Source organism: Paramormyrops kingsleyae, chromosome 6 (assembly GCF_048594095.1).
Source record: "Paramormyrops kingsleyae isolate MSU_618 chromosome 6, PKINGS_0.4, whole genome shotgun sequence".
NCBI lineage: Eukaryota > Metazoa > Chordata > Actinopteri > Osteoglossiformes > Mormyridae > Paramormyrops > Paramormyrops kingsleyae.
The window spans coordinates 16,860,055-16,882,662 of NC_132802.1; the positions used below are offsets into that span (position 1 = coordinate 16,860,055).

The 22,608-nt window shown below is 47.4% G+C and overlaps 1 protein-coding gene across 4 annotated transcripts in view; it reads left to right on the top strand.

The window, feature by feature from the left end:
• Positions 1-173: 173 nt before the first annotated feature.
• srrm3 (serine/arginine repetitive matrix 3) overlaps positions 174-22,608 on the top strand; it is a 79,303-nt gene continuing 56,868 nt past the window's right edge. For all 4 annotated transcript variants that reach the window (XM_023833121.2, XM_023833124.2, XM_023833125.2 and 1 more), the window contains exon 1: positions 174-337. The gene's annotated coding sequence lies outside the window, so the exon portion shown is untranslated. The remainder of the gene's footprint in view (positions 338-22,608) is intronic.

Sequence of the window (22,608 nt, forward strand, 5' to 3'; positions counted from 1 at the left end):
GCCTTTCAGTGGCACCGTATACTGCACGGATCTTCGCCGTCCAGCGTCCGCGTGCAGTTATGCGAGCAGGAAACCCGCCGCAGTTGCGCCTCCGCGCCTGTAGAGGGCGGTACGTTTTGCGTCGGTCGCCTCGCCCTCCATTATCGACGCCGCTTAATGCGCTGTCCAGCACTTCAGCGCTGAGCGACGGGAGAGGAGCGGAGCGCAGCTTTGAGGCAAGCCGCCGATCTGCGCTGGGGAGAGGAGGGCAGTGCACGGGCCCATCCGGAGCCATACCGCCGCTACCCTGCCAGCGGCTCGCCGAACCGGAGCAGCGTATTAACGGAGCACAAACGAGGTGAGCGGAGGTTCGGCTGGCCGGTTTCGAGGGCACCAGGGGGACCGGGAGCGAGGTGGCGGTGCAGAGCCCTGCGAAGGAGCCGCCGGGCAGGTGTAGCTAGCCGGATTAAAGCGGCGGATTAAGGGGGCATTGTCTCCGGTTGCTCGGAGATTAACGGGTAAAGGGCGGCTTTGACCGTGCTGGAGCAAATCAAAAGGACCGGGTATACAGGAAAGGCGATTATTTAGTTTTGCTTTTCAAAAAATAAATTGTATATATTATATACCATTGCCGTTTTGGAAGTAGTTGTTCATGTTGACGTTTTAGCCCTGGTCTGGGGTCTCCCCTGCCCTGCCCTGCCTCCCCAGCAAACGCCCTCCTACCCTGCAGGTGCTCTGTCCAAACTGACAGGCGGCCAGACGAACCGGGCGCTGTCGCCCTGCCAGCAGCGATGCACAGGCATTTTACAGAGCAAAGCTCGCCGGCTTCGCGTTTCCCCTGCTCCGTAAATCCGCAAATGCATGGCGAAAATAATATGATAATGCACGCTTCGTCAGAGTTTCGGAAATATTAGTGATCGATGAAAAAGGATATGTACATATATAGTATATATACACGCAGCTTTAAAATAAAATAGCATGAAGTTAATATCGAAGACTGATGTTTGGGGACAGCTATCTTAACGGGATACTTTAAGGTGAATATGGGTAGTTTGTCAGCACACTTTACTGTCAGAGTCGGATAAAGCAGAGACAAATCTGCGCTTTTAGCGCTGCGCTTCCACTCGACTGTCAGGCTGTCAGCGGCACCAAAGCCTCTTTGTTTCTGATTCGCTTTTGATCTCTGCTTAAACACGCACCTGCAAAGAGTAAGTTGGAGATCTGCAGCAGACGATCAGAAACAGGAGATGAGGGATGCCGTTACCGGATTTTACGGGACATGGCCATGCACGGCCGCCGGCGCATTTTACACGGCATTAGCGGAATCAACAGCACTTTCTGTCTAATATACATTTCATTAACTCAAAAAGCTGCTCTTTTAATTTAGCATTAAAAAGCATAATCAGTTGAGCTTTTAAATAAGCATTTACAAGAGTCATGGTCTTCCCAATGCATTTTAATTATATTATTCCTAGTAACTTTATTTTGGGTGTAACGGGCAAGTAAAATGTTAAATATCTTGATGAATACCGCTTTGCTGGGGAACAGCGTTTGTTTGGTCGTATGTGAAGCTCTCCGTGTCGAAGTATTTATCTGTGTAATAAGCCTAAACGAGGAGCAAATCGATACAGCATTTCGATAATTATTATCACTTTACATATTGAAACAGCTGAACGTTGCTCGTCCTGATGATTCAGTTTTAAATGGAAGCATCTCACTAAGCCTTTCACCCCGCCTAACTCACTCATTGAAGCTCGTTTAAATCGCACAAGAGCCTCTGACTTTCGGTTCTCGTTTTTGCGCGTAGTCAATGCGTAATTAATTATCGATTGTTTTCTTTCCTTACCAGTTTGGCCCGTTTTATTTGTATGAGCCATAAACGCTGAAATACGCGTTTTTAAACCGTCGGCCGTATTGAAGTTCTAGAAATGAAGCAGCTGGAAAGCAACAACATAATTAATAAGACAATCCCCTGAGAGATTAAAATGAATTGATGATGCAAGAACAAGCCATTCGTTAAGACTTTTTACAAACTGTTAAAATCCCGAAAACCTGTTCAGAATGAAGTCAGAATATCATATAATATGGCAGCCAGCAGTACTTGTTGTATAATCTGGTCATACAAAGGAAAACATACAGATGCATCCCAGGGCAATGCATTAAACGGGTATGTAGATGCCCTCTGTGTCATCTGCCTAAAAATCTCTTATCACTTAAATATGAGCACATTACAATTGATGCTTATGCTCTTTGGCCTTAGTCAGTCTACTTTTATGTATAATACTAGAATCATCAAATGACTGACTGACTGTTTGTAAATATCTCAGAAGCGTCTGTAGATGCTCGAGTGTGATTTCTGCGATGTCCCTCACAGTGCGTCCGATAGCCCCCCGTACTCTGTGTTGCAAACTTAGGGTCCCATGGGGAAGGACAGATTATTAAAGTTTATGGTGTTTTTCGTTGCCGGGGGCTGAGATGGTGGGGGTTAAGGGACTTCCCCACCTGGTTTTCAGTCAGGTAGATTTGACTTCACAAAGACTGCACACATTTCTGGGCATTGACTTTTTCCACGAACTTGCCTTTTGACGCACCGATTTGTAAAAAAATAATGCACCTTGTTTTTTTCTTTGTGTTCAGCCCACAGTGTCATGTGGAGGTTAAAGAATGTGATGAATGTCCTTCCCCTGCCCCGGTTACGTCCAACCCTCATCCCGGTCACCTCCACTTCAGCCCACGCCCTATTTCCCTCCCTGTTTATCATCCTGAAGGCATTTAGCTGGCCTACAAACATTTTTCGGGAAATTATGAATGAGAGCTGAAACAATGGCAACTTTTTTTAGACCTTGATTACATTTCTTAGCACAGAATTTGGTGGGAGGCTGTTTGCATGTGAAATGTGAACAGGCAGTGCACTTGCAGAGGGTGGTTCAGCAGGTTATGATGCTGAGTCTGTGGTCAGAAGGTCGCTGGTTCGAATCCCCAGGTCAGCAGAGTAATTTCCTTGTCAGACCCCTGAGCAAGGCCCTTAACCCCCAGTTGCTCCAGGTACCATCTGACCCTGCTTCTTAAAAATGTTTGTTGCTTTGGATAAAAGTAGCTGCTAAATGTGTAAAGGGGTGACTGGCCTCTCGTTCGAGCCCAAGAATAATGCGTCGCCCTTCGGGCAAGATGGTAATCTTCACCAGGATATTTCAGTGGATTACAGAAATGTGTCATGTGACTGTTGTTATGTTTCAATGGTCAGTTTAGGAAGCAGTGAACATCTTGTGGCTGAGAGGGTACCTGGCTGCGCCCATGGACTTTAATGCATCCACAGGCTTGGTAATCGGTATCAACAGCCTGCCGTGAAGGGCACTGGGTATGTCACATGACTGCTGCATGCCGATTGGTTATCAGTGTAAGGCTTAAGGTGGAATGAGCTAGACATACCTTATGAAATGGAGAGCAATCTTTTTGTACGTGTCCCTACTCATCATATCCATGGTCACAGAAGGTGGTTCATCATGGCACATGGCTCCCAGTTCAAGCCTGTAGCGCCTTCTGGATCCATGACTGAGCCAGAGTGCAGAAAATCTATGACTTAAAGACAAACTGTATTTTAATTGCCTGATCTTCCGTGAGGTACTGAGGGTAAACAGAGAATGTGTTGCCTTTCTGAGTTCACATTGGTGATGCTGCTCCACAGTCATTGCAAGTGTCCACTGTCCTGCAATTGTCTATTGTCCAGCAGCCGTTTGCGGTCCTGTAGTTGTCCATTGTCTAGCAGCCATTCGCTGTCCTGCAGTCATCTGCTGTCCTGCAACCATCTCCCGTCTTGCAGCCATCCACGATTCCACACAGCTGTCCGTTGTCCTGCAGCCGTCCACTGTGCTGCAGTCATCCACTGTCCCACAGCCATCCTCTGCTTCTCAAAGCAAGATGGAAGGCCCAGCCCTGACTCTCTCCAGATCAGTTGATTTATCCTACAGTAAATGCCCCCCCCCCTCCTTGGTGGATCTGTCCCTAAACCCAACAACACCAGATTCAGTCCTTCAGATCTTGGTGGATCATGATGATTAGGTGACTGCCTTGCAGATTTATATGTGACGAGGCTGAATGATGGTTGGAGGGAAACGGGTGGGGGAGGGGCAGCTGCAAGTGCCAGTGCTTTTCTGATGGTGCTAGATGGCATATGTTAAAATCAGGTTACCTTCAGTATGACTGTTTGAAGCTCTTCTTGTTAAATTCAATATTAGTGTTTATTCTGGTATCCAACCTTTTGTACGTGATGTATTTCTAGGACTGTACATGCAGCTATAACTGTCTTTAATAAGCACTCATACTGAAAAGCTTCGAGGAGGTTCAGCTTTGGGATTGGGACATTTGCCTGTTTCATTAAGGGGATCATTTGTTCCATTGTGCACTCAATTTTCCGATCGTTTGGAAAGTTTTCCTTTCAAAAATTGTCTTCCGGACTCATCAGTTCTTTTTCAAACAGTCTTTGACCTTTTGATTTTCTTTGTTCTTGCAGATGTGTATAAATGGATTGGATTGGACAGTAACTCATCCAATAATATGCAAGTTAAACTAAGGATTTGTTTAAAAATTAAGAATATGTACCTTTCAACACACACATGATTTAATATCATGCATAAGTTATTTATAATTTTTTGGTGATCCATTCTTACCTTTTAATATGAGTTGTATCATTTATAATTGAAAAGAAAGATTTTACTTGTCTCTCAGTAACATTTCAGCAGCGATTTTGGGGCTTTTCTCAGTTCAGGTAGAACACCACTTAGAAAGACAAAAGCAGATTATTTAACCCACCAACTTATGGGTGAATAAATAAATGGGAATTTTTGCAGCAGGGCTGTCAGGGATCATTTTTGGCGAACGTCTGGCATTTCAAAGATACAAGGAGCTGGCACACATAGGAGCCTCTTTCAGCAAGATGGAGTTGAGACTGCAGGAGTCTATCCGTAACCTCCGCCATATTTCCAAGGGCTGTTTTTAGATCCATCACTTTATCTTCATCTGTCCCTCGTTCTCTCAAACTTCAGAGTGGCTTTGAAGTTCCCCACAGAGAGGGGGAATGGGAGAGAGAGAGAGAGGAGCAGTGTGGTAATGATCTTTTGATCTTCCAAACATGTTGGGTCTCCTCTGGGATTTGGGCTGTCACGTAGCATGCTGACATTGACATTCAGGGGTTTCAGTACAAACAGGCCACACTTTCTCAAACTGTCGCGCCGTCTCCGAGCGGCAGAGCAGTCAGCTGGGTCTGCTGTTTTCTAGAAGCCCGCGGCCATTTTTCTGGTGACAAAAAATATTGGAGCTCGTTTGCCAATCCCACCCAATTGGATCAAAGGGGTGTGGCAGGTGAGTGCCAGGCCAGCCAGTTCCTGCCGGGGTCCCCCCGCTGCCCCCCCACGGCCGCCCCCGGGGTGAAGTTTCACACGTGACACTTTCTCTGGCCGTGGTCTCGTGAGCCCCTGAATAATGCGCGTAGAGCGTATGTCCCAAGGAGACAGTGCCACTCCCTTCGCTGCCGCCCCCATCCCACACTGGCTCTCAGGAGGGGAGTCGTGGGCAAGGTGAGAGGAACATGAGGTCGGATGACTCTGCCTTCGTCATTTGGGGACAGCAGCTGCTGAGAGGTGATCCGCACTGCAGAGCCATCTGCCTTGTGGGGAGGGGCCGGGTCCCAGCCCCGGTCAGAGAGCCTCCGAATGGGAGAGGCGGGGCTAAAATTGGCTCTCCAGTCTTTCCCCAAACGATCTTCTGAGTTGCCTCTGAAGGTGTTGACCATCCAGCCCGGAAGGTTTTACCACCATGCCACCAAGTTCCCAGTCTCTGGAGGATGGATTCTGTCGCTACAGAGATGACCCGGCCGTTTTGAGCGTTTATTGACCTTGGATGTTTATATCTTTAGCTGTGCTGTATGGACAATGAAGTAGACGCCCCATTTGACAAAAATCTGAGGCCCCGGCAAAGATTTTAGTTTTAGCTCTGATTTTATTATAGTGAGTTTGGTTGTTTGAGTGTTTTGTAATATTTTGGTGTATTACTCTGTTGTAAGAAGATCGCATGAATGTAGTTCATTGGTTTATTTGGAAATGAGAATCAGAAAATGATGATAAAACTGCCTTTGCATGCAAAGGTTGAGAAGCAGTGAAATGTTCTGCTTCACATCGAGGAGCAGCAATACTTCGGTATGAAGGGCAGCTGACATGAATGCGGGCTGTAATATCGAGTGGATTGGAGCCTGAGGTCTTTATGCGTTTGGCATTCAGGAGGAAAAAGAGCTGATCATTTGTAGGGAGCTGAGCCGCGCAGCCGGCGGATTTATGGCCAAACGTGACCCTGAGCCTCCTCACTGCGTATCTCTGTTTGATATTAAAAAGCCCGCAGACGGGGGGCAGGGGGGTCCGCCATGCCCTGGGGAGTGGTGGGGGGGAGGGGGGCACGGTGAGTCAAACGGACACCACCCGACATGCAGAACCTCTCCTGCACCACATAATTGGACCTCACCTCCTTGAAGGCGAGTAGGGGGTGTTGTGTCGGGGGGGGGGGGCTGGTGGTGGTAGATGCGTGTCGTCAGTGAGCGGCTGCAGATGACTGTCACATCCTTATTGATGTGGTGGAGGGGAGGGCTTTGTTTATACAGACTGTCTGATTCCAATGGAGGGATGAGGTATATGTGCCAAATATAACAAAATATATAGTATAATGTATCACGTCCATTATAGAAAATGATGGCAAATTATACATATTTTCACGCACACAGACACAGACACACACAACACATGTGTGATGTGGCTTCATTACTCCTCCACGGGTCCCAGTGAGAGAGGACATCCCAGCCTGTTTACATTGGTGTAAATCTGAGGAGTGGGACCAGAGCCGATGGCTTGGGCGCACCGTCTAATTAAGATGCTCCAATCAGCCTGGCCCCAGGAAAACCACACAAGGCTAATAAGACAGTAATTCTGTACTGATGTATTATTTATGGGTAGGGGGGTTACTGTAGAACAGTGATTAATTGCTAGGTGAAAAGTGTTTACGTGGCACTGTGTGTTTAAGGTGTAAATGCATGTCATTGTATAACATATAATTTTTATATGGAAAATATCAAAATGTGCATAGAGCAGTTGGGCAGTAGATTTAATAGAGTGGAGCAGAATTCCATCTCACTTACCCTTTTCTTAGTTTATGCGCTCGTATTCCTGCCCCCCCTCTCATTTTTATGACCCAATATAAAAACCATTTGTGGATATTTTTGGCTTTTTTCTGAAAAGTGTAATAAATGATAAATGTCCTTCATTAGGCCTCCCGCAGACAAACTTGTCACATTGTACAAATGTAAAAAAAGGCAATAACTGTAAAACAAATATATGGTGTTGCAAAATGCTGTGTTTATGCAACACAAATTATCACAAAGGGGTTCAAGGGTTTCATTTGAAAATAATTATCTGTTAGAGTGAAGAAGTCATTGGTGAGAGCCTGCACCCTGCAGGGACTGTCGAGCTTTTCAGGGGGTCTCTGCAGCCGAGGATGCTGTTGACTTCCTGCTTAGTATCTCCTTCTAAGGGAATGGAGGCCAGGAGGAATGGAGCTGGCTTGCATAAGGCCTGCTGTCCTGCGGAAAGGCTGAGGGGCATTTTAGCTCCCGTGGTGGAACTTGCTCAGTAGATTGTTTCTCTTGTTCTTCAGGGTTTTGAATACAGGAGTCATCTTTCCTGCTGTTGGGATATGTGGGATATGGATTTTTACATCTGGAAACATGATGAAGCTTAGGGACAGCCATATGGAGATCCGCAGCTCTTTGTGGAGCACAGATCCACCCAGGAAATGTGCTATGCAGATGAGTCTAGCATCCTGTTTGTCTCCGGCTCTTTGCAGCTTCTGGGATCACTGTAATTACCCATAACACTCGATGGTTGCCTGGGCCGTAAACGGCAGCTTATTGGAGGGGACGTTCATCTTCATAAACTTCAGGATGGGATGGCCTTGGCCAGCTAGTGTTGCTCTGTCACATGGCACTGCTATGAATGTAAGGACCTGCCCCTCAAACGGCTACATTTTTTTTCAGTCACAAGGTTAAATGGAACTCGGTCCCATGGATGCAGGTCTAGAAACCTAACTCTGGTGACAATATCGCAGTCTTGAATTTATCTGCCCAGAATACGATATTCCTCAGATGGAAGCTTCCGTCATATCTCAAACCGAAGCTTGCAGACAGAAGCGCATTGAGATGCTGGGAACCTAGCTCTTTATGCCTGTAGTTTGCATGTTTTCCCTGCATCTACAGTTTCCCTCGGTACTCTAGCTCCCCCCTGCAGTCCAAAAATATCCAGCTAGGTGAATCTCTGTTTCCCATACTGCATGTGTGTGAGAACGTGCCCTGTGAGAGACTGACATCCCATCCAGGGTGTCTCTTCCAGTATCCTTTGTTACCTAGGATACTCTCCAGGCTCACCAATTACATTGTCATTTTAAAAAAAAATTATTTTCCAAATGAATTTAATGAGTAAAGTAACTGGCAGCAGACATATTTTTGTTATGTGGTGCAGAGCAACAATTCAGAGAAGATGCGGCGTCTTCATTAGCATGTTGGATTTTAGCCCCAAAAACGATAGTAGCCAGGTGACCGTTGGTGCTTCTGGGCGCTGCTGAGCAGCTGGCTCCGCGAATCCTTGCCCAGCTGTCGGGACACCTGCACATCTGGTGGGGTCAGAAAGCCAAAAGACACACGGGGCACAGGGGACACATCTGTCCAGGCCTCTGGATGACTTCATAGACCTCACGCCACAGTTGTCTGAAACATGGCTGTTCGCTTGTGAAAAAAATTGAGGTTCTTTTACATGCAGGGAGGAGATGAACCAGGCTCTGGTGTTTCCAGCGGCTGGTGTCACTGTCATATTTCCACCTGTATGACAGATACTTCTTGCATTATTTGTGATGTGAGCAAGAAAACTAAAGGTCAGTGATAATCTTCGGTATCTCAGAACATTGGACATGATTTTAAACATCTCAGAATATCAGACATAAGCTCAAACATCTCAGAATTTCAACGTCCCAGAGGATCAGAGATGAGTTCAAACATCTCAGAATGCTGGAGTTTGAACATCTTAGAACGTCAAAGGTGAGTTTACACATCTCAGATCGTTGGAGACGAGTTTACGCATCTCAGAAAAACAGGAGATTAATTTAAACATCTTACAAGATCAGAGATGAGTTTAAACAAGGGTAGTGTGAGTTAGGCATTGCAGCACTATCTTTTGGTATAACTACCACACTAAGACATTTGCATTACATTTGCTTAATTTAGCAGGTGTTTTTGTCCAAAGTAGAAGTGCACAAGTGAGGCAAATAGCACATTGCAGACATACAGCTGTTGAGGAGTCGATTAGCCATAAGTGCACCTAGGCCCAGGTACGAGCGTAAGCAGTGCAGGAGCAAGAGCTACACATCGAATATCACTCATGCTGCTGTATGTGTATATCCAATTGAGTGCTTTTTTCTGAAACTTGAGAGAAATGACACATGCAGCTCAATATGGATTGTTTGCTTTTCAAACAAAGCCTTGCGTTTCTGTCACGCGTTCCTGTGTTGATCCTCAGATGTGTGAAAACGCACCAAATTGTGTGGCTTCTTGATGTTATTCGTAACGACACGGCTTTAGGCGCGTGAAACATGCACACCTCTCAAGTTTTACATCTGGGTAGGAGGACAGCAAATGTGAGCCGTAAGCAGCAGCTATCTTCTTCTTTATTGTGAACGTTTGCGATGGCTTCCTGTTGTGTGCCCCCTCCCCTCGGAGAGCTGGGGCAGCTTAGTAGCTTAACACCAGTTATTAAAGTGCTTTCTGAGCCCTGTTTAAATTGAGACAGAGTGACGCAGACACTCAGGATGCCGCCTGTGGAGATAAAGGGCCCTGTTTGAGCACAGCATTGCTCTAAGTCATTCCGAAATGCCGGTGATCTGACGGACTTAGCGATGTTGGCTGTATGGTTTTTGGTGAACCAGCTCTTTTCTCCCTGCCGTTGTACAGTCTTTTTTTAAATCTTTAATATCAGCTTGTTTCTGAGTATTGGCCTTCAGTGTACAATGAGCGGGTAGATTGCTTCATCCGGTCTAAAAGAGAAGGTGCTTATTGTCTCAGGGACACCCCTGCCCTGAACCCCCCTCCCCCGACTTCAATTATAGACATGAACAGCAATGGGAATTGGACTGAGGACCATGCGCTCTCTACACAAAGAGAGTCTTGAGGCGGGGTCACAAAGGTGGTGCGGCGTATTGACCTTTCACAGCCCAGTGGAAATGACACCCAGGGATTCGCATGACTGACTCAGGCTGGTTAATAACTCCTTCCTTTTATGTCGTAGACGATGTGAACCTCTGGTGGCTGTTTAATGAGGAAACTGGTTAGTGACGTACACGCAGAAGTGAATGGACCTGGAAGGAGCCAGAGTGGCTTTCAAAGTCTGAGGGAATTGTGTGCAAATGGATTTTTCCCTTCAAATAAGTTCACAATGGTCCTCTTTGCTATCCTCATGGAAAGCCGTGTCCATAGTCACCCGAAATGTCCTTATTCCAAACTCAGAAACCCCAAAGAGCTGCCTGACACAACTGCGGCTGATTCTTCACCTCTCTCGTATTTGTCATGGTTGAGCACGGTGGAACCTCCAAAGGAAAACCCAGGAAATGTGTGGTGAAATGCTTGGTCTATCTTCCTGTTGACCTTTTTTTTCCCAGAGATATTAATACAGGACCTGTTGAGTTTCTGTGCTGCTACCTATTGAAATAAGGCTTCATATTAATTATCTCCAGGCTGCAGAATGTAATGACCTTGCTGCAGTATCCAAGGATTTAGGAGCAAGTGCAAGAGGGTATTAGGGCCAGAGTTGGGGCGGGGTGAGGTGTTACTTAGTCTGATAATGCGAGGTAGTGTAATATGAGCTGGAAACCAGAAAGGGTGGCCCCCACGTGGGATTTGGGCTCCCTGGGGCATATAGACAGATGGTCTGATGGAGCTGGGGTGTGCTACAAAAACCAGCAGGCCTGCATATTTTTCTACAGAGGCTGCTTCTCAGTGTTTCCCCCAAGGGGTGTGTTTGAGGTAGTGACGGGTTTAACTAGCTTAACGTGAAGCTCTCCCCCAAGCCACACCCCCGCTGCCCCATTTGCCCACGTCCCAGGATTTTTAAGGAGTGAGTGATGTGGGGGGGGGGCAAGCACCAGGCACTGAGTCACGGTTGAGGAAGACAGCCGTGATGCCCAAGAGCAATGTGCCTCTCCTGAGATGTTTGAATTGACGACAGGAAGTGAGCCTGGATGGTGCAAGTATCTTCCCCCCCCCACCAACCACATGCGGTAAACTCCGGCTGAAACTCCAGCAGTGCTAATTGCCGTGGCGACCTGGTATTGACTCAGCCATGGCTCCCTCACATCCAGTGAGGCTGACGACAGCCTTATCTAATTGCATGACCCTCTGGTGCCAACAAAAGCTTTGTCTAGCCTGGAATATACCGGCCGGTGATACTCCCCAAGGGAGACCTTCTTAGACATGTCCTCTGCTTTAATGAGACACTCCATGTGATGGATCTGACCTGTGTATTGGGCATGGATTGTTTTGCTTAGTACACAGTTTCCTATAATACAACTGCTTCATCCACCCACTTATTAATCATCAACCTCATTTAGGGTTTTGATGAGGAACCGCTTGGCATAAAGGGGAATACACCAAGAATGGATGCCAATCCTTGGGTTGTTCTAGCGGCCCTGTGGTGGGGGAGGGGGTAAGAATGATAAGGATTAATAGGATTAAGCATCAGAGATGGTGGCTGTGGAGACAGTGCCCCCAGTATGATCACTGGGAGGCCCAAATTCCAACCCTGGGGCAAGAAAGAGGTGCTGAATTCCCTCGAATTACTAAGATTTAAATATTGCTACTGTGCTCCTGAAAGAGGGCACCACTGCCTATATGAAACCTAAAATGTCCTGCAAATCTCACATGGGATGGCTCTTTAGGACCGCCGTGATGAATGAAACAGACTCTCAAACACCATCACATAGTAAAAATGAATGAATGAAAATATTGACGTGCGAAGGAACCTCCCGATGCTAAGTCGGAAAATGGCTCGTGTCAAGATCAAGAGCCAAAGGGCCTCCATTGAAACCTTGCAATAAGCTTTATCATTTGCTTGCAGGATTCAAAAGTATCAGCAAGCTATTGCTGTAAACCCCACCACAGTAGTTTGTGGTTGAACAAAAAACACCTAGTTTTAGCCAACAAACACGTTAGCCATATGCTATCATTTAGGTAGTGAATAGGTGCAATGGCTAATAATAAAATAATATAATTAATGTGGGAACAATGCAAAAACGTAAAACAAAAATGTGTCCTGTAATATCCTGTAAAATGTGCTAAACGTCCAGTCATACTTTTAAAAAAATACCGTTGTATACCGTGAAACCGATATAACTACCGTGATATAAATTTTTGGTCATACTGCCCAGCACTAATTTCACCTCACAAAAACCTCACCAAGAGATCAAGTATAGAGGAGGAACAGAAGAGGACCAAGAACTGTGCCCTGAGGGATGCCAGTGGAGAATCTGAGTGGAATAGATGTGGATCCCTTCCATGTCATTTGATATGACCGGCCTTCTAGGCAGGAAGTAAACCATCGCCATGCTTAGCTAAGAATTCCAAGACTCATAAAGATAGGCAAGAGAGCATTTGGTTCACTGTGTCGAATGTAGCTGAAAGGTCAAGTAGCATGAGGACAGATGACCCGTTTGGCTACTCTGGCAGCAAGTAGCTTCTCAGTGACAACCAAGAGGACAGTCCATGTGGAATTTGTTGCTTTGAAGCCACATTGGTTAGGATAATGAAGATTGTTCTGAGAGAGATGGAGAGACACTTGATTGTAAACTGCGCGTTCAAGGATTTTTGAAAGAAAAGAGAGAAGTGATACTGGTTGGTAGTTGCTGATGTCTGAAGGATTCAGTGTGTGTTTCTTCAGGATAGGAATAACCCTGGCTTTTTGGAATGTCGTTGGTACATTGGCGCTGGTTTAACTACAGGGTTTACAAAATGCTTTACAGGCATTTTAAAAGAAACGTGGAACTATAACCGCATACATTCTCCCTAGAGGACCAAAGCGGAGACACTGGTGATCGACAAGGCTCACCTGATTGCATCCTGTTTTGGGGATAGGGAGCTAAAGGGTACCTCCTTCTTCTATCTCATCTTCTTTTTTTAAAATGTGGGGGTGCAATACCCATTACACACATACAATGTTTCATTAACGTCTCAGAGATCCTGCCTGGATGGTCCCTTGTGGGCAGAATGACTTCAGAGACCATCTCACACTTTGTTACCTCACAGCCTTGACAGTCCCGTTTGATTCTGTCAGTTTGGAGCGGGAGCCCCGAGCTGTGGTATCTGTTACCCTAACCCGCTGGCGTCCCCTTCGCTTTGCTGAAGACAGCAGGTTCTGCTGGGTCTAGTCAAGACTCGGGGAGAGTGCCTCTTCTAACCCTTTCAAATAAATGAATAGGCTGGAAGCAGAGGCTGCTGCAGTAAATCCTTCAGGAGGATGCAGATTTATCACAGTAATGACATGCAGTGCAGTGGAATGGGACATGGCATTGAAAAGGGTCTGTGTGTGTGTATGGGTTTGTATTTAGCACATTGTGGGGACATTTGGGAAAATCTGTTACTTTTTAGCTTGTGGAGACATTTTTCAGGTTCTCACAATATAAACCTCAATTTTATACAAATCTGTGAATGCAATCAAAAAACTAAAAATGCCTAAAGGCATGTATTTTGTTTGGTTACTTATAGTTAAGATTAGGGCTGGCTGGGGGTTAAGGTTGTCATAGTTGGGATTAGGGTTATGCTCATAGAAATGAATGTGTCCCCATAAGGATATGAATACGTGGACTGTGTGCGTGTGCATCTGTGTGCATGTGTGTGCAGGAGCACCGTCGCTTCATGACTCAGATCTTCCCAAAGCTAAGGTGGCACTCTTCTTCTTCGTGCACCAACTTAGCTGCACCCAAGTCCCTCCTCCAGCTTCAGAAATGCACATCTGTCAGGTACCTGAACCTCCAGCTTCACCCCCCCCCCCCCCCAGAATGCTGAACCTGGAGCCTGCTGGGAGTCTGACTGCAAAAGACCTGATTCCTTGACCCGTGTTGTGACTGATGCCGATGGCATGTGTTAATCTGTGAGACGGGGGCAGCCAAAAAACGCAGAGCATGTCTCTCAGACATTTTTGTGGCTGTCATGCTTGCATGTAGAACAGCTCGTCACTTGGACCAGTTCACATCTATCACTGGTGCTGTTTCACTGCCACTGGGATGGCGAGGCTCAGAAATCCCTGAATTATTTAGGGCTTTACTACAGATTCTTTCCGTTAGCCTGCAGTGTTCTATCTATTTTTTCATAAGTGTTTATTTGCCATAGGGTCACAGTGAGCCTGAAGTCTGTTTCCGGATACAGAGAGCGCAAGGTAGGGGACACCCGTCTGTCACAGGACACACACTCAAAATATCATACTATAAGAACACCAGTTCACCTAACTACCACCGTTTGGAAACCACAGTACCCAGGATAAATACCAGTGAGCTCCACATGCCTTCAAACTCCACACGTGTGGAATCGCACCCACAGCCCCGAAGGTGTGCTACAGGCACTATGCTTAATTGCGCCGTTGTCTGTTTGCGAAAATACAAAGACAAGCAGTAATGCTGCCTCAGAATGATTAAAAAAAACATTAATAGTTTTTCAGTGAAGGTATGTGGCTTGAGCAGATAGGACTGGGATGGGAGCCTGATTCAGCTAGTTTCTGCTCTGCATTTCTTGGCCTGAAGATGCAGGCTAATCCGTTGGGCTTCTCGGCCGAAGATGCCTTCTCTGCAGATGGACCCGCCCTGTCTTCCGGCTTCAGCCCTGTTTTTTTTGCCGTGGTGTGACTGATGCAGCATTGCAATGAAATAGATCTATTGAGGTCACAGTCCGAGGTGGAGAACAGTACAGATATCAAGGTGAGCGCATGCAGGCTGTTTGAGCACTGCATGCAGCTGTGAAAGGACATCGAGTGTCTGTCTCTGCCAGTATCAGCGGTAACACGCATGCTTCTGCTCTTCCCATTACAGCACCTCTTCATCTGCCAAACACAGTGCAGTTGTATTGGGTTCAATAAGAATGGAATGGTGGATGCATTAATGCCATCTATCACCAGTAATAAGGCTCTTTTCCCCTATTTATCAAGCCCTTACACGTAGGTCTTTCCACAGACCTCACAATTCCACCGTCCCCAAATGAGCACCAACCTTCTACTGCATAGCACAGGCTAGTCAGTTGCTTGGGTGGTTTATTAATCACTGAGCACTTCGATGGTAGAGACTTTAACGGGCATTTGTCTGGTGGACTGCAGACCAGTCCAGTCATTCCTGTGTCCTCAGCCGTGGTACACGTTCACAAGGGGTTACCCTCTGCTACACCCTCATGTCAGTGTCTCCTGGGCTTAAGTGTAAGGATGCTTCACTATTTCAATATTTCATTTGCATGAACAAAGGATTTTGCGTGTTTAGTGTGAATTTATGGAGTAAGAGGATTACATGACCACTCCGAATTTTTGGAATAGCTGCTTAATTATATCCACCTTTCTGGAAGACGATTACTGCCTTTGCTTTTATGATACAGTATGTCCCTTCTCTGTCGGGGTTTCATAATTTTTTTTTCTGCTGGGTTTACTGGGAGAACAACCCTCGCAGTCATATTTCCCTAATGAAAGAAAATATTTGAGTAGCTTGGATGTGTGTGATTTCACTGTGACAGCTTTAACCTCAGTACAGCATGTTTTCTGTCTTCCCAAAGACGCAAGAATGTCGCTGTTTGCATAGGCATAGCGGACCGGCCCTTTGCTGGTTAACAAGTCTTGTCTCCCGGTTAAACCGGCCATGTGACGTGTTATACTGTAGGTTGGTTCACAGCCCAACTCCAGTCTCCGAGGCTGTGCCTGAGACAGCGACAGAAGGGAAACGGAGATGAACAGAAGATGGATGACCTGCCTTCTCCCCCCGAAATGGCACAAAGTCCTCCCCACTGTTTGGGGAATTTGTCTTCGGCAGACTGATAAATGGGGACCCAAACGGGCCCATTAAGCACGTGATGGTCAAAGAGGACGTGGTATAAATTAGCAGCCTGCTGCTGATATCTCTCTCAGTCTGCGTCTTCGTCTTCGTCTTCCTTTCCTCTCCCGATAGTCAATCGATGGATCAGATCTGATCAGTGGAGTGCCAGCCAGATGGAAATGCCGGCCATGACCTAGCCTTTTATGTCTTCCTGTTATGGGTAAGGTCTTTGCCACCATGCCGTATCTTTATATCACACCAGGCCAACCTCATTATCTCTCGCCACAGAATGTGGCCAAAGTGTCATAAATAAGTGTTTGCTAACGAGAGATACAGAGAGTCTCTAGAACAAATAATATTTGAATGTCAAAAACAGGACAGATTTAGAGTATAACAAATTGAGGCTCACTTTGCTCTTTCGTTGTGTTATCTGAGGTCCCGTGTTGTGAGTTCCAGCCAGTCATCATCAGCAGGCAAAATGCTACTCAGTCATTCTGTCGGTGGATCCCCTCTATAGTATCATTCACTGGAGTTTGCGTGGCCCATTTCTTTGAGCTTGTCCAGAAAGTGGTGCTGTGCCCCGTCTTGGCACGACAAACCGAGGAAGCGCCAGCAGCAGGTTTCCTTAAAAGAGCAAAATGAGATTAGATGACATTTTCCTTTGAAGGGAAACACAGGGACCCAGTAGGGGAGGACCTTCAAGACACCAAAGTAAACACAACGACCTGAGCGCCAGTGTGATGACGGGGACAGAAATAATCCATCCAAATTCGGAACTGGTCAGTGCTGAGGGTCGGGTTGCTGGGGACCGAGACAGAAAAAAAGGCACCAATATATTTATAAATTGCCAACAAGGAGGCACCGGTGGAACAAATCAATAAGGATGATCCCAGTCATGTGACTCTCATTCCCAGTAAGGCTCACAGGCACAGGCTGATGGAATGGAATGTGCCTGCCCATGTCAGTCCCTGGGGCCCATGTCGGTCCCTGGGGCCCATGTCGGTGCCCGGGGCCCATGTCGGTGCCCGGGGCCCATGTCGGTGTCCGGGGCCCATGTCGGTGCCCATGTCGGTGTCCGGGGCCCATGTCGGTGCCCATGTCAGTGTCCGGGGCCCATGTCGGTGTCCGGGGCCCATGTCGGGGCCCATGTCGGTGTCCGGGGCCCATGTCGGTGCCCATGTCGGTGTCCGGGGCCCATGTCGGTGCCCATGTCGGTGTCCGGGGCCCATGTCGGTGTCCGGGGCCCATGTCGGGGCCCATGTCGGTGTCCGGGGCCCATGTCGGTGCCCATGTCGATGCCCGGGGCCCATGTCGGTGTCCGGGGCCCATGTCGGTGCCCATGTCGGTGTCCGGGGCCCATGTCGGGGCCCATGTCGGTGTCCGGGGCCCATGTTGGTGCCCATGTCGGTGCCCGGGGCCCATGTCGGTGTCCGGGGCCCATGTCGGTGCCCATGTCGGTGTCCGGGGCCCATGTCGGTGCCCGGGGCCCATGTCGGTGCCCGGGGCCCATGTCGGTCCCTGGGGTGAAGGTAAGATTGTAACTATGGTGTGTGCATCCTTTGGGAAAGGCTCCGTCCTTGTTAGAATTATCTGCCGAGGCGTGGTGACTGACTGTTCCGGAAGAGAGGGTGGCTTATGGGAGGTGTCAGGACGAGCTCTCCTTTGAGTAGTGTTATCCTCCTCCTGGTTTCCTGCTGCTGGCAGGTGTCAGAGTTGTGTCCTCTGCTGAATACCGAATGTGGCCCGTGTCACAGCCCCCCCCCCGGCTTGCAAATTGCCCCAATGTGTGACCACTGGGTGAATGTGCACAAGCACTAGCACACTATGGAAGCCATGCACAAATCTGAGTTTAGAGACAGGATCTGTAGGGTATAAATGGGTTGTATGTTAATTCACATATTAGCAAGGGACATGATGACTTTGTCAATTCAAACTCCTGTTATAGTCTATTAAGAACAAGCATAAAAACAGCTGCTTTGAGCTTGGTGTTTTGTATTCAAGCTGCTGTGGGCTGAGGCTGCTGGTCAGCTGTACTAATGCTAATTTTAGTTTGAAAATAATAATAATGTCCATGCAGCATCCCTATAACTACAGAGAGAAGCAGGAGTCATCCCGGCCGCCTTTGAGCACCTAGGATCCGCACGTTCTCTCTGTTGTTATGAGTTTCCTTTTCTTGTTCTGATCAACTTGCAAATTTTTTATGGTCAGGTGTTGGGAGGAACACATTGAAATTCTGCTGTCAGAGTAACTGGGTCGGGGACAGGTGCTTGGGGGACAATAGAACAAACAACAGTGCAATAAGAGAAGAGACAGTACAAGACAAAAGACATGCATCATGGGGAGTGAAACAATAAATGTGCAATAAAAAGGTGGTGCATAGGGGAAGCATGTGCAAATCGAGGTAGTACAGTACAGTACTGATAAAGTGGACCAAAGTGTAAATTTAACGACAGTGTGAAATACAGTGGGGACCGGTGCAAAACACTGGTTATTTAGCAATCGGATGGCTTGGAGAAGGAAGCTGTCCCTGAAGAGGATGGGGCTTGTGCTGATGTGCTGGGTGGTGCGGGTGCTGATGCGCTGGGTGGTGCGGGTGCTGATGCGCTGGGTGGTGCGGGTGCTGATGCGCTGGGTGGTGCGGGTGCTGATGCGCTGGGTGGTGTGGGTGCTGATGTGCTGGGTGGTGCGGGTGCTGATGCACACTTTTCCAAGGGCAGGAATGTGACGAGAATGTGAGCTGGGTGGTTGGCGTCCCTGATGATGGATTCGGCCCTCTTCTGGCAGCGGCAAAGGTATTCCTTCTCAGTATTCATGTTGTGTAGATAGCTTTGTGCGGCACACTCTCCAGCAAGCTGCACTGCATGGTCACAGCATTATTCCTGTCATGCTGGCCCAGTGATATCCACGTGACTGTCTTAAACATTTGATACGAAAGCAAACGAACCAATATGCAATATGAAATGGGGCCTGTACTGAATTTTATTTTCATTCATTTAATTTTATTTTATTTTGCTTGGAATGAGCCTTTTAAGCCATCAGGCAATTTCACTGAGGCAACGGTCCATTGGTGACACCGGTTTAGCATATCAGAATGTTAAATTCATCACTGGAAGGGATGCCATTCTACTGGGAGTTCATTTAGAGCAGCACAACCGTCCCTCACCTGGAATTAATTGGCAAAACGTAACCAGCAGAGTCAGCTGCAGGCCAGCTAGTCGTCACGAGCAGCTGAAGGCCTTGCCATGTCCTCATAAGGAGCAACAAACAACAACCACGAGCCAGACGGTAAGCGTGAGCGCAGTGCGCCACCTCTCGGGCTCCTGCTGGGCTCAGCCTGCTGTTAATGTTCGTGGAGCTTCTCAGGAGAAATGCTGTTCCGTCGGGGGTCTCCAGAGAGGGCGCGGAGTTGGGAAGTGCCGACCGGAAACCTTCCAAAGCCCCATCTGGTGAGCTAAAAAGCTTTTCCTGTGTCGGCGGTGGCGTGCCGGGACAGGGAACTCAGGCAAGCAGCGCCCGTGATTCTGAAATGTGTTTCTCTGTTTTTTTTTTTAACACTGGGACAGTCTGTGCTTGTGAGATCAGTATCCGGGGGGGACAGCGAAAATAGTCAAAGGGGTGTGACATGGAGGTGCGAGGATGGAATGGGTCCAGGGTCCAGATGTCTGTAATTCAAGGTTACATGGAAACAGAAAGAGGACTTTTTATACTACTAAAAATTATGTACAGGAGGATGTTGGTCTGTCACCTGACACACACTCACCTCCCCCTGCTTGATTGTAATTTTGGTACAACTACATATCCATTTGGTAGAGAGGAGAATGACTGTGAACATTTTCTCCAGGCGAATGAGTGAAATTCCCACTTTATAGTTAGATATTCAATCGCAGAACATTTTTTCCTGCTGGGCCTTGGTTGTTAACGGTGACTTTCGAAGTTGTCTGCAGGGTTGGGATCCGTGTCTTAGGTCATGTCCTAATTTTTAGTTCAGCGCCCCCACCTGGATTTGAAATGGAGCTGCAGTGTTTGGAATTTTTTTCCATTGAGAAAAACGTAGAGATTTAATGTTACAATTTCTTAATGACAACAAGCAAACCAGCTGCAGGCAGCGGAGGGAGAGTGGTGTGGCACAGCTCAGCGGGACAGAAGGCGTTCCTGTCCACTCTTTGTGCCGTGTGGGGCACACTTGTAAGATGCACTCGTGCTCCTTCTGAGATGCCTATAATTGGATTTCCATTTGTGAATTTACACTGGCTGGAGTGGAATGGCGGGACAGCGCTGCCAGGTGCCCGGGACACGTGGCATGCAGCGGGCACTGCACCAGCATAGAATTTCATTTCACTTTTGCCCTCTAATGTGGTCGAAGGCAGATGTATGAGGAAACCGGCAGCAGGACTTTGTTGAGGAATTGTTTTTGTGCTGGCAAAGGTTACGAGTCGCTGTTAAAGGATCGCTCGTGAGACAATGAGAGGACGCACTCCGACTCTCGTGTCATGCCTCCAGAATTCGTGGTGACCGTAGATGGCCAGGCAACAGGCCAGGTGACTATAGACCTCCAGGTCATATTTAGGTCATAACAGCAGTTTTGTAAGAAATGCACAACACGTTCTTATGTATCATTTATGAATGATGCATGACTTGTAGAGGTCTTATGAAGGTCTTATGTGTGACTCCAAAAGGTTAGCGAAACCCGATAGCATTAAGAACGCCACATGGCGACGGGGCGTTGCCTCTCTGTAGAAGATCTCTCAATTTTCTATGACATCAGGTTCTTTTATTGTTGAACAGAAACAATAGCTGTATTAGTGCAGCTGCCTGGACTGACTTGAGGCTTCTGGCTGGTGTTTAATCGCTGTTAAAATTAGGCTGTGCTTCGGTCAACAGAACACCTCATTACCCAGAAAGGTCCCGATGTATGATGTAGACCCAAACGCGCTACGACGTGACGCGTCCTGCAGACCCAGTGCTGGGTGTGGACTCCTCGCATTTCCACGGCGACCATAAGTACATTCACCCTCTTCAAATGATCAGGAAATGGTCTGCCATTGCCCAGGGCACTGGATCCCAGGACAGGCACGTCGGTGGCACGATTTCTTAAGAGTAACAATAAGGGTTTACACATGTGATTTCCCCCCCCCCCCCCGAGGGCTAAAACAAGATGAGCCAAAAGCCAGCGACGTATTACCAACAAACACCAAAAGGTCAAATTTCAAAGCAGAGAGACCAGTGAGGCGGTTCAGTGAACAGCAGTCTCTCCCTCGCTCAGCAGTGAGCCCCCTCTCTTCCTGGGTTTGCTGTCACATGACTAGTCACATGACGATTGACCGAATTCAGTAATACCCTGGCTATGTGGGAAGTGCCCATTTTTTGCAGCACACTCAGTCGCATAGCCAAAGAATCTTGATTGTTGGAAGTGTGCCATCGCGTTGGAATCTACTTCGGTCCTGCTTCTTTTTCTGGGTGGGATGTGTCTCACAGGCAGTGACCTTTCAGTGACCGTGCACTTACTTACAGGAAAACTGAAAACAAACCTTCCCTGCGCTTCGGCACTGGCCAGATCAGAAGCAGTACACATGGCGTTAGCTGCTGAGAATCGCGCCCTCGCACACGCTCTCACAGTCACATGCGTAAATATACTTTTTCTTAATTCAGCTTCTGTGTCATTTTTACATCCACATAATAATACCAAGAATGAGGAATCCTGGTGAAAGGAGGTGTTTGATTTGAAGTGGTGATTCTTAAGAAGAGTCATCGCAGAAATTTGTTGTCTGTTTTTCAAAGTAGAATAGCATTTATGTCTATACTGTATATAATGGAGCCCCTTTGTGTGCAGAACACAAGATTACACAGCTGCGGGAGGGACAGAGTCAGAGGGATATTGCCAGGTGTGGCTCCTCTGCAACCAAGACCAGGATCAGCATTAGGGGGTGGATGGATGGATGGATGGATGGACGGACAGACAAGACTGAATTTTTGGGCTTCTCACTCCTAATGTACTATATCTCTGTTCCTAAATATAATTGATTATTGACTGCATTTTGTATGAACCTGGCCACAGACGTGTACAGTGACTGTGTGTGTGCATATACATCCATCCATATATATATACAGTATATATATTTTCTTTTTTTACTGCTTGATACATTTCCTCCACCCACCCATCCATCTCCTAGCCGCTTCCCCAGTGCAGGATGACTGTGAGGTTGAAGCCTGTCCCAGGCCCTATGAGCAATTTACTCCGTCAGTTCAGCCGAGTGTTTTTCGTCTGTAGAGGGTAACCGGGGTACCTGGAGGAAAGCTGCGTGGCGAGGGGAGAAAATGAGAAGCAAAAGGCAAACTGCGCACAGAGTGGGGGCAGGATTCAGCCCCCCCAATGGGGAGGTGTGAGGTGGCAGCGTTACTCACTGAGCCACTGTGCCGCCGGATTTAATCTCTGACACATAAATATCATTATGGAATCCGCAGAGACTCCGTGTTGTGTGACATTTTAATATTAGATTT